Genomic DNA, 11,521 nt, shown 5'->3' with positions numbered 1-11,521 from the left:
ATATTCAAAGTTTGTATATTCAAGTTTACTGAACTGTGCGCCGAATCAGCATTGAGGTGTTATTTCTTTGTAACAAAATTACTTACAGTATACTTGGAGAGAAAAGGAAAAGATGTTAACATCATTATAATTAAATTAATTATTAATTTAATATTGTGTTATTACTAATTTTGTTTATCTTATAATTGTGTTTCAAAAATTCTAGCGCATAATTTAGTAAATTTTGAAAAGTATATAAAATCACACAGTATTAGCATTAAATAAAAGATCCAGCTATGACCGAGTAAAAATTATTTTCTGTTAGTTGTATTCTACATCATTTTTATATTTAATTATTTTACATTTAATTTTTTTTAACTGAGAAGTATTATACTAATGCATATCCTTATTTAATTTTAGTAATATTTGTAGTCAATTGTATCGCATAGATACAATTATAGTACAAATTTAATTTAGACTTCATTAATATAATCTGTTTCTTAAATAATTGTTAAGATTAGTGAATAATGTAATTTTAAAGATTATTTTGTACATCAGGTGGCTTCAAAACTATTTTTTTAGATTTTAACAAAAAAATTGAACAATTATAGTTGTTTTAATAACTGACATTTGCAAAGAATTAAGTATCTTATTTATTTCTTAGAACTGTATTTGATACTTAATTATTGTAAAACTGTAATTTTATTTTTGTTTTAATGTAATTTATTTAGACTCAATTGTCATATTTAATGCAAGAAAAATGAGCTTCTTAATAAATTGTTGCTAAAAAAGCGCCTACAAGTTTGTTGAAGAATTTATTTCTGAAAAAAATAATCAATGACTTTGGTAATAAACATTGCCTTTCATAATTATTCAGCTCGTTTCAATCAAGAATGAGAACAATTCTTTCGTTTTTTTAATCATAAATTTAGAACTAGAAAATCGATTGTTAAGTTAAATGAGAATCCGGCTTACTAATCGTGAAAGAAATCTTTTCTACATCAAAGAAAGCTATTAGTTGCGATTTTATGCAAGCCGACTGAAATTGCTCACTAACTATCTGCGCGAAATCCTTCTTTAATCTTTATAATTGGTACGCAGATTAAACATTTGCATATGCAAGAGTAACCGCTAAATGGTGAAGTTTGAAAATCACGAAACGCTGTTAAGTTCTGCAGAAGACGATTTTTATAAAAAAAAGAACGATTAAGTTTGGCTAATATTATAAAAAGATCGGGACTTAGACATTTTCCGATAAGATGCATTTCAGTCGCTTTTTTGTGTATGTTTGTTAAAATTAAATAAATTTTATTTTTTATTAAATATATTTAAAAGTAGCATCTCTATTTTTACAGTTACGAGAGAATAACTAATTCTATCTTTAAACCTACCTTCGCTGAAAGTATATTATAAAATAGTACGATGCTAAGTGTTACTCATTTTTACGTTATAATTTTTTATGTAAACAAATAAACAAGTAACTACTAATCGAGCTCAATTGTAAAATAATCTAAAAACAAATTGTTAACTGTTCTAACCAGTCTAATTGAATATTTTTTTTAATTATTGTTAAATTAATTTGCGAGATATCTTCGTACATATGTAACTTTTATAATAAAAATAATAAATAATTTGAATTTAAATTACAAATAAAATTTTATATTACAAAAAGTTTTACTTTTTGGTATATTAATATCATGTTACAACTAATTATTTATTGACTTATTCTGTGACATATGTCACTAGTGCTATTTTCTTTTCGTCACCCTTGCATTAAGGAAGTATTCTTTTGGATTTCAAAAAAAAAATCTTTTTGACATTTTTTAACAATTTGAAGGGAGGAAATAGATTAAGGTGGAGAGACTCGCAAAAGTTTTTATTAATGTATGATATAAGGGAGAATTACCATATGTGTACCACTTAAAAATATTTTTGGTTATATTTCGCATTTAGTACTATTTGAAATGCAAATAAACATTGAAAATTGTAGCTCGATCTTTAAGGCGCCTTATTATTACATATATTACATCTTTTATGATAACAAATTAATGTATTATAAGCTTTTTTGTAACATGCTGTAAAAGGTACAATCAAGAGATACGGTAGTGACTCGCGTCAAGTAAACGCGCAACGCGAGACCGACGAGAAGACTTCAAAGAGTCAATATTATGTATCAAAAATTAATTTTGTTATACTTTAAATAAATTAAAAATAATTTTTAAAGAAAATTAATTTGACATTTTGACATAGAAATACACACATAAAAATATGTATTTTTTATGTATGTATTTCTTCCACAACATCAATAACACTAGTTGGATATTTCCATGTAGCACAAAGCATTTCATCCATCCGACTCATCATCAACATCAATAGAAAAAAACCAGTACAGGCAATTCAAATTGATTTCTAATCCGTATACTACATTGTTTGTACAGGTTTTTAACAATGTACATTGTTATAAATAAAACTTAATTTGACATTAGAAATATGTAAAAATAATGTGTATTGAATACTGCATTGTTTATACATGTCGTAGTAAGTTAATATTGGTTATGAGACGACCGAATAAGATGCTGTGTGTGGTCTACAGATTATATTATAGTATTTTCGACCGGTCTTGGGTTAATCGCTCCGAGAGCGATTAATGACGTCATAAAGCCAATCACCATTCTTCTGAAAAATGGAATAAGTGTGATTGGCTAGTTCTAGAAGAATAAGAACTTGAGATGGATTAATCCAACTCGGTTTTGCCCAGTCGAAAACGTCATTAGTGTTAAATATCAGACTGTGTGAGTAAAATAACACAAGGTTATATGAAATTTGTGTCTATTTTTTTATGTAAATATAATATTGTATTTACTCCATCCGTCACGACCCGCGATGTTCACGGCTGTGGCGGCTTTTCTGCCATCGTCTTGTTGTAGAAATAAATAAAAAAGTAACATTATTAGTTATTAATAAAAATTTATCTGCTTCTTTAAGAAAATATTTTTTTTAATGATTTCTGTCTCATGTTAATTGTGCGCTATATATTAGTGTTGTAAACCCAGAATACGTAATCTCAGAAATTAAATTGATAAGTAATTTAATAGTTTTGATACTTAGAAGTCTTTTTCTTCCTTTCCTAAAAAATTATAAATAATTTATTAAATAAAATTTCTATTTACGTATTTTTACGTGCTCCTCTCTTAACGCGGGCGTTGAGTCCACATGTCCCGGCGCTGTCTGTGACCTTAATGGTCCGGGTGTAGTTTCTGTAGCATTAATACATAATTTTACAAATTAAATGAATAAGTAATTTAATAGTTTTAATACTAAGAAGCTTCTACAAAATCCTTCTTTCCCAACAAATTATAAATGATTTATTAAATAAAATTTTTATTCAACTTCTCTTTCCACGTGTTCTTCTCTTACTAGGAGCGGATCTAACTCCGACGCTTGTTGCGACCCTGATAGTTCGGGCAGCAATGATGTAATTTCTGTAGCAGTAAATTGCTGCTCCAGACGTTGCAGTTTTTTTTTCTGCAAACGTACAGTTTCTGAAGCAGCAAGTTACTGTTCCAGAAATTGCACCTTTGCTCTTAAAACTGCTATTTCCTTCTCTTTTTCCATCTTCTCGTCTGTATTCATACAGTTGAAATAATATAAAAATAACTTAATATTGGTATTATTAAAAAAAGGTTTAAAAAGGCGCCAAGTACGTTTTTCTCTAAAGAACAAATTTACAAAATTCAAGATAATATTTTTGATTTAAATTCAACCTAAATAATATTATACCTTTGGATGGTTCAACCTAAGTGATATATATTTCTGAAATGGTTAAAGTTTATACTCACACACACACAAATGAACTTCTCTACAAAAATAATGATATTTAAATATTTTCCGCTAATTATAAAAATAAATATTTTTATAGGAACTAAAACATTATTACTATCCTTTAGCCAGTTTTTGTATACAAAACAACTTAGATTTGACAGTATAAAATGAGAGTATCAAGCTTTTTAGTTACAAAAGTAATAATACTACAAAAATAATGATATATTAACGATAAATTCAAGAAGATTCTTAAATATAAGTATTAAATTATTGGCTGCTGTGCTCCTGCAAAAAACAACTGTCAGGAAACATATTGACAAGAAATTGAATATTGCGCGGTTACTAATCGGGAACAGATGTGACATTTATTTGTTGATCGCATAATGTATTTTACACTAAAACATCATTTATTAATAATAAACAGCAGAAATAAAATATTAAAAATCAACAAATTGAAAATTTGGAAGTTATATATGAATTAAAAGAAAATGGTTGTGTTATTTGTAAAGAACTCGACGAGCTATCCCAGATTAAAAAAAATCATCGTTCTACATTAATTTATTGCTGACATATCGTAAGTTTTAGCAATTTGAAGGCGCAAATTCAATCTCGCGCACGTGCACGGGCAGCAGGCCGCGTCGAGCATCGCTTCCCCCATTCTATCGCCATACGCCGTCTTGCTCGTACGTTACAACTTTATAACATTGTATAAACGAAACTTTTAAAGATATTTATTTGAAAGTTTAAAGACAATAAATTCAACTCGTTTCCTAGACTTAGTGCAAGTTTCAGCTCTTAATGTTAACAATTAGAGCTACAATGAATTTTAATAAAAAAAAGGTTATTTCGGTTGTAAATTGAGATACAGTCAATTTTCTTTTTTTAAAATTTGTATAAAAATAAAAACTATTGATTAGTTTTTGCACCGATTCTCTATGACAAAAACTAAAAGAGTTATTCCATTAGTTAACAAGAAAAAAACATACCTACTTTTTGAAGCCATTTTTCGATAGTATAAATTATAAAAATTGCTTTGTTCCAAATTGTACACGATAGTACAACTCTTAAAGAACAAAAAGCACCCAGGACGTAAATCACGATGAATAGCTCTCCAGCACTTTTTCAGCACGTTTCGCGTTTCAGCACGTTTCTAACTTTGACTAACTTGTCTTTTTGCAAGAATTTAATAAGACGCTCAAAAGACCATACATCAACAAATGGATAACAAAAAATATGCAAAATACAACATAAACGTAACGTTCTATTATACTTGTGCGTGCGAGCGTATTCGTGCATGAAAGGCTGATTTATACCTTACTTACATAATGTATTAGTCATCTATGAATACGTTTGTGTCTTTTAAGACGTGTCGTATGTTTTTACGTATTTCTATTCTCGAGAAAAAATTAAAAATCTTACACCTCATCCATATATAATAAATTGAGATTGCCTAACATTTTGATCAAAGTTGCAAATTCAATCAATAAATAATATTCTCAAATTTAATTTATGGGCGTTTATTATTACCATCTATAACTTATTTTTACATGATATTGTTGCGTGCGTCGCCCGGTATACTCCGCGACCGCGACTCAGCTGTTCGAAGACGGATCAATACTATTGATTTCCTGGACCGAGCGTGGTCAGCTGACGAGCGCTTGACGACGCGTGTAAACAACGAGTTGAATCTCGGTCTCGAGCCTTGTCGGACGTGTGAATAAAGCTGCTTGGTTTTACATTATAAAAAGTGTCTTTCATTTCCGCGGCGCGCACGCTACATTTTGGGGGCTCGTCCGCTTGTCGGACCTTGAGGAACGCGCGCGGATCTAGTGATAAGTGCGCGGAGTGAACAGACGAGAAGGAGCGGAGAATTCGAAGGATGTCAATCCACCGTTCTCCTGTGATGACCCGATCTCACGCTTCTGCCGCTGCGGAGGGAGACAGAACGGATGTTCGAAACTCGGAGCAGGAGACGCCGGGGATCGTAAAGGCGCTCCTAGAGGAGATGCGGTTGCTGCGCGAAAGCCTGACTCAAAGGGAGGAGGAACAAGCCGCGACGCTGCGACGGCACGAGGAGGAGCTGCGCTTTTTACAGCTGAGTCTTTTGAATAATATTCCGCAAAACGGAAACGCGGGCAGTGAGTCGCGTGTGTCCGGGGCGGGCGCGGACGCGCGGCGAGAGGACGCGTTCGGTGCGGACGCGGACGCGCGGCGGGAGGATGCGCGAAGTGAAGCGCGAATGTCCGTCGGTCTAAAATTAAAGCCCGATACCTACGACGGGACGGCTCCGTTACGCGAGTTCCTCGCTCAATTTTCGCTTATCGCGAGTGCGAATCATTGGAGCGAGCCTGAGAAGGCGGTAGTTCTTGCTTCCTGTCTGCGGGGGAGGGCGCGTTCACTTTTGGACTCGTTTCCGGCTGACGAGGGCTCCATTTCGTTTGCGGAACTCAAGTCAAAGTTAGAACTTCGGTTCGGGGAAAGTGAGCTTGCGCAAAATTTTTATATGCAGTTCACGAATCGGAAGCAAGGGGCGGGGGAAGATTTCGCGACGTTAGGCGCGGATTTGGAGCGCCTATCGCGTAAAGCGTATCCCGAGTGCTCGTACGAAGTGCGCGATAAAATTTCTTGTTCGCAGTTTATCGCTGCGCTGTCGGACGGGTTTGTCAAACGCTCCCTTCAAGTTGAAGGGGTAACGTCTTTACGAGTAGCGGTTGAGCGCGCGAAGATGTTAAAGTCTTTTAATTTAAATAGCTTTTCGGAAAAAGGGGGGAGATGGAATAATAATTTCCGTTCGGAACGTAAGGGAGACGGAAATTCTCGATCGGAGCAGTCGGGAGTTTCAAAACAGAAAGAGGAGGACAAAGGAAAAAAGAATTATTTTAAAGGAAAGGAAGGAAACGGAGAGCGAAAAGGGAAAGAATGTTGGCAATGTGGGGCCACCGGGCACTTTCGTGCGGAGTGTCCGGCAAATAAATCGGGAAACTAAGTTCTGTCGGGTTTATTGGGGCCGGCTCGGCAGGCGGAGTTCGGGCTCCTGTTCCCGCGCGCGACGGGTCCGCTCTGGTTCGGCGACTTGACGGTGTGAGTGCGGCCGCGCGCGGCCGTTGTTATTTTACCGGATATTTAAATGGGAGAGTATGCGATTTTAAAATCGATACGGGCTCGGATGTATCGGTCGTGAGTGTTAAGATGGCTGCTTCTTTTAACCAGGAGCGTATTATTTCTTGTGATTTGAAATATCCTACCGGAGAAAAAGTTCCGGTAATTTCTCGTATTACTGTTGAAATTTCTTTAGGTAAATTTTGTGTTAATTTATTGTGTTATGTCGCGGAGATAAGCGACGAATGTATACTCGGAGTGGATTTTCTCTCTGAGGCGGGAATTCTTGACGGTCTGTTTGAAAGCGCCCTCGGTTTAACGGGCAGCGAGGCGGAGAAGCGCGGGCAAATTTGTTCTCGGATTGAGGAATGCCCTGCTCGGCTCTCCGATCCTCTTTTGCGGATTTTTGAAGAAAGTTCTCAAGAACTGGAATTTTCTCAAAAACAAATGTTTTCGAATTTCTTGTCTGAATTTTCTTGTGTATTTTCTGAAAAGATTATTGCTGGTAATTGTAATGTTTTGTCGCATAACATAAAATTGTGTGATTCTCGCCCTATTAAGCAGGTACCTCGACGAATTCCCCTTCATTTACAGGCGGAAGTGAATAAAATTTTGGAAGATATGAAAGCCCATAAAGTAATAGAGGAATCAAATAGTCCTTGGGTTTCTCCAGCAGTTATGGTCAAAAAGAAGGACGGTACAATAAGGTTTTGTGTCGACTTCCGGAAATTAAATGCTGTGACCATAAAAGATTCTTTTCCGCTTCCAAGAATTGATAACATTTTGGATTGTTTAACGGGGAATTCGTGGTTCTGTACATTGGATCTTAAAAGTGGATATTGGCAGGTAAGCCTAGACCCTAAGGATCGTGAAAAGACTGCTTTTTCTATCGGAAATGGTTTGTGGCAATTCACAGTTATGCCTTTTGGTCTTTGTAACGCCCCTGCTACATTTGAACGCTTGATGGAAAGAGTATTGGAAGGATTAATTTCAAAGAAGTGCTTTGTTTATCTTGATGATGTAATTGTTTTCGGAAAAAATTTTAAAGAAATGATGCTCAATTTGAAAGAAGTTTTTATTCAGTTGAAAAGAGCTAATTTAAAAGTTAATCCTAGTAAATGTAGTTTCCTTAAAAGAGAAGTTAAATATTTAGGTCATGTTATTTCAGCAGAGGGGGTTGCAACTGACCCTGAAAAGATTTCTTCGGTTAAAGATTGGCCTCTTCCGAAAAATCGGAAGCAGGTACGAAGTTTTCTTGGATTTTGCTCGTATTATAGAAAATTTGTAAAAAATTTTGCTGTTTTAGCAAAGCCTTTGTATAATTTAACAGAGGAAAACGTTAAGTTCTTTTGGTCCTCTGAATGCCAACAGGCTTTTGAGAATTTAAAACATGTATTAACATGTCCTCCGGTTTTGTCTTTTCCTTCGGGGGAAGGACAATTTATTTTAGATACCGATGCCTCGAATCATGGCATCGGGGCTGTTCTTTCTCAGTTGCAGGGAGAAGAGGAAAAAGTCATCGCTTACTACAGTCGGATTTTCAGTAAGACAGAGCGGAATTATTGCGTTACCCGTCGTGAACTTCTTGCTGTCGTGGATTCAGTGAAGTCTTTCCATCACTATCTTTATGGACGAAAGTTTTTAGTGAGGACCGACCACGTTTCTCTTCGTTGGCTGATGTCCTTTCGGAATTTGGAAGGACAGCTAGCAAGATGGGTAGAACGCCTTCAGCAGTACGATTTTGATATCTTTTATCGGAGCGGAAAGGTGCACAAAAACGCCGATGGACTCTCGAGACGACCATGTTTGGAGACTTTATGTCGATACTGCATAAAGGTGGAATTAAATGAGGAATCTTCAAAGGAAGAGATTTTGGGACGTTTAATCTTTTCAAATAAGGAACTTCAGGAATGGCGTTCAGAGCAGCTTCAGGATTCTGTTGTTTCTATGATAATTCATGCTAAGGAGGCTGAGACTCGCCCTAATTGGCAAGAAGTTGCTTCGGGCGAACCTTCCTTGAAGATTTATTGGTCTTATTGGGATTCATTGTTTTTGATTGACGGAGTTCTTCATAAGAAATGGATTTCCCCGAACTTGCGGAGAGATATTTTTCAAATTGTGGTGCCACGGCATAAAGTTCAGGAAATTCTTGAAGAAGCCCATGATTCACCTTCAGGGGGACATTTCGGTGTCAATAAGACCCTTCAGAAAATACGAAAGCATTTTTATTGGGCTACCAGCAAGAAGGACGTGGAGAGATGGTGTGCCTCTTGTAAGGTATGCGTTGCTAGAAAAGGGCCCATTGGGAAGGGAAAGTCTCCCTTGGAAATTTACAATGTGGGCGCACCTTTCGAGAGGATACAAGTCGATATTCTGGGTCCTCTGCCGGTTTCTTTTTCAGGAAATAAGTATCTCCTAGTGGTAGTGGATTGTTTTACTAAATGGCCAGAAGCTATTCCCTTAAAGAATAAAAGAGCTAGTACCATTGCAAGATCACTTGTGGATCAAGTATTTTCTCGACACGGAATTCCTTTGGAGCTTCACACGGATCAGGGAAGGAATTTTGAATGTAGTCTTTTCAAGGAGATGTCTTTGCTTCTAGGAATGAAGAAGACGCGTACGACTCCTCTTCATCCACAGTCTGATGGACAAGTCGAGCGTCAACATCGCACAATTCTTGATTATTTGGCGAAATTCATTTCTGAAAACCAGAAGGATTGGGATCGTTGGATTTCACTTTATCTTTTGGCTTTTCGTTCGTCAAAGCAGGAAGCAACTGGAGCTTCTCCTGCGGAAATGTATTTGGGACAAGATTTACGTTTGCCTCTAGATCTTCTTAGAGGCAACCCTCCTTCTTCCAAGAAAGAAGAGAGGACTGATTTCATTTTCAGATTGAGGCAGAGATTAGATTTGATGCATCGTTTCGCTCGAGAGCGTCTTTCAATTAGTTCCAAAAATGCTAAGTTTTGGTATGACCAACGGACTAGACAAGTAAATTTCGAACCAGGGCAGAAAGTATGGTTCTTCGATCCTCGACGGATTCCTGGAAGAGCTCCTAAGTTGCAGAGTTCTTGGAACGGTCCGTGGAAGATAGTCAACAAATTGAATGATGTATTGTATTGTATTCGGAGATTTCATAGAAATAAAGTCGTTCATGCAAACCGTTTGGCTCCTTTTATGGAGAGGGAGTGAAGCCGATGTGAGTTTAAATCGAACCGATACGAATCCGAGCCCGAATACGAAATAGGGGGGTTTATTCTAATGTTAACACTGTTTTGAGTCAATTTTAGTTCATGTTTTTGTGTTTTTGTTCTGTTTGTTTTCTTGTGTGTTTCAGTTACTCTTCGGAGAGCAGTTTCTTTTTAGAAGAAGGGCGGACGAAGAGGGATCTCTTTCGGAAGGAGGTCGCTACTTGTAGGGAAGAAGACTGCCTCATCCACGGTTTTTGACCGTGGTTTTCCCGTGGAACTTAGGGCAAATGCCGAGGCAGAGGACGGGGAGCTTTTTAAAGCGTTGGGTCCACGGAGATAAATTCCCCCCCCGATCCTGAAAAGAGAAGAAAGAAGTGCACAAGATCCGACGTCGAGGGACAGTATCGCAAGGGGAGTGGAGCACGGGGACGCGGAAGGATTCGGGAGATCCTGCGTGAGAGCTGGATGAGCTCGGCGTGAGAGGATGCCCGTGATAGTCCTTGCAGGGGACGAAAAACTTCGGTGGACGTGGCTCGGGAACCCGTTGCAGCAGCTCGGGAAGAGCAGGAAATCGTCCGGGAACCGAGGGAGTCTTCTGCGGAGAGCGCTAAAACTGTTTCCCTGATTGTCGGGACGACAATCTAGAAGAAGGGGGGCAGTGTTGCGTGCGTCGCCCGGTATACTCCGCGACCGCGACTCAGCTGTTCGAAGACGGATCAATACTATTGATTTCCTGGACCGAGCGTGGTCAGCTGACGAGCGCTTGACGACGCGTGTAAACAACGAGTTGAATCTCGGTCTCGAGCCTTGTCGGACGTGTGAATAAAGCTGCTTGGTTTTACATTATAAAAAGTGTCTTTCATTTCCGCGGCGCGCACGCTACAATATATTAATATAAAGAATTATTATAAAAATAGTAAAATATATTTTTCTAACATGTTAGCATATAAAAACAATTATTCTTAAGACAATATTAACAAACGTTTAGCTATTTTTATATAACAAGATACTATACAAAAATTATTTCTCATATTTTTCCACGTAATTAAGGGGGACAAGTCATGTAAATCGAAATTTTTTAGTAATTTTTTTTCTTGCTTAAATTTATAGGAAATTTTCCGTAGAATATGAAAAAAAATAGTAGAAGCCGATTTGAGAGTTCCTTCTATGTTATTTTCGTCGAAAAGTGAACGGTCGAATTGGGCGGAGCATTCATGTAGACGAGTTGGAAACTCAAACTTTCGAATAGTTAGAATAATGTTCGAAAAACAGGAAGATCTGCTCTGTGGCCCTGGAATCGCAGATTAGCAAAAAACTGCGGTAAGTTAAAATAAATTACGATTTTTTTACGATTTTGTTACTCGAACTTTAAACACGTTTTTCTCCAAACTACTTTTTTAAAATTGGCGTGCAAGATAACTCAAAAACTA

The sequence above is a fragment of the Monomorium pharaonis genome, chromosome 10 (assembly GCF_013373865.1).
Source record: "Monomorium pharaonis isolate MP-MQ-018 chromosome 10, ASM1337386v2, whole genome shotgun sequence".
NCBI lineage: Eukaryota > Metazoa > Arthropoda > Insecta > Hymenoptera > Formicidae > Monomorium > Monomorium pharaonis.
Note: the sequence above shows the minus strand (reverse complement) of the source record.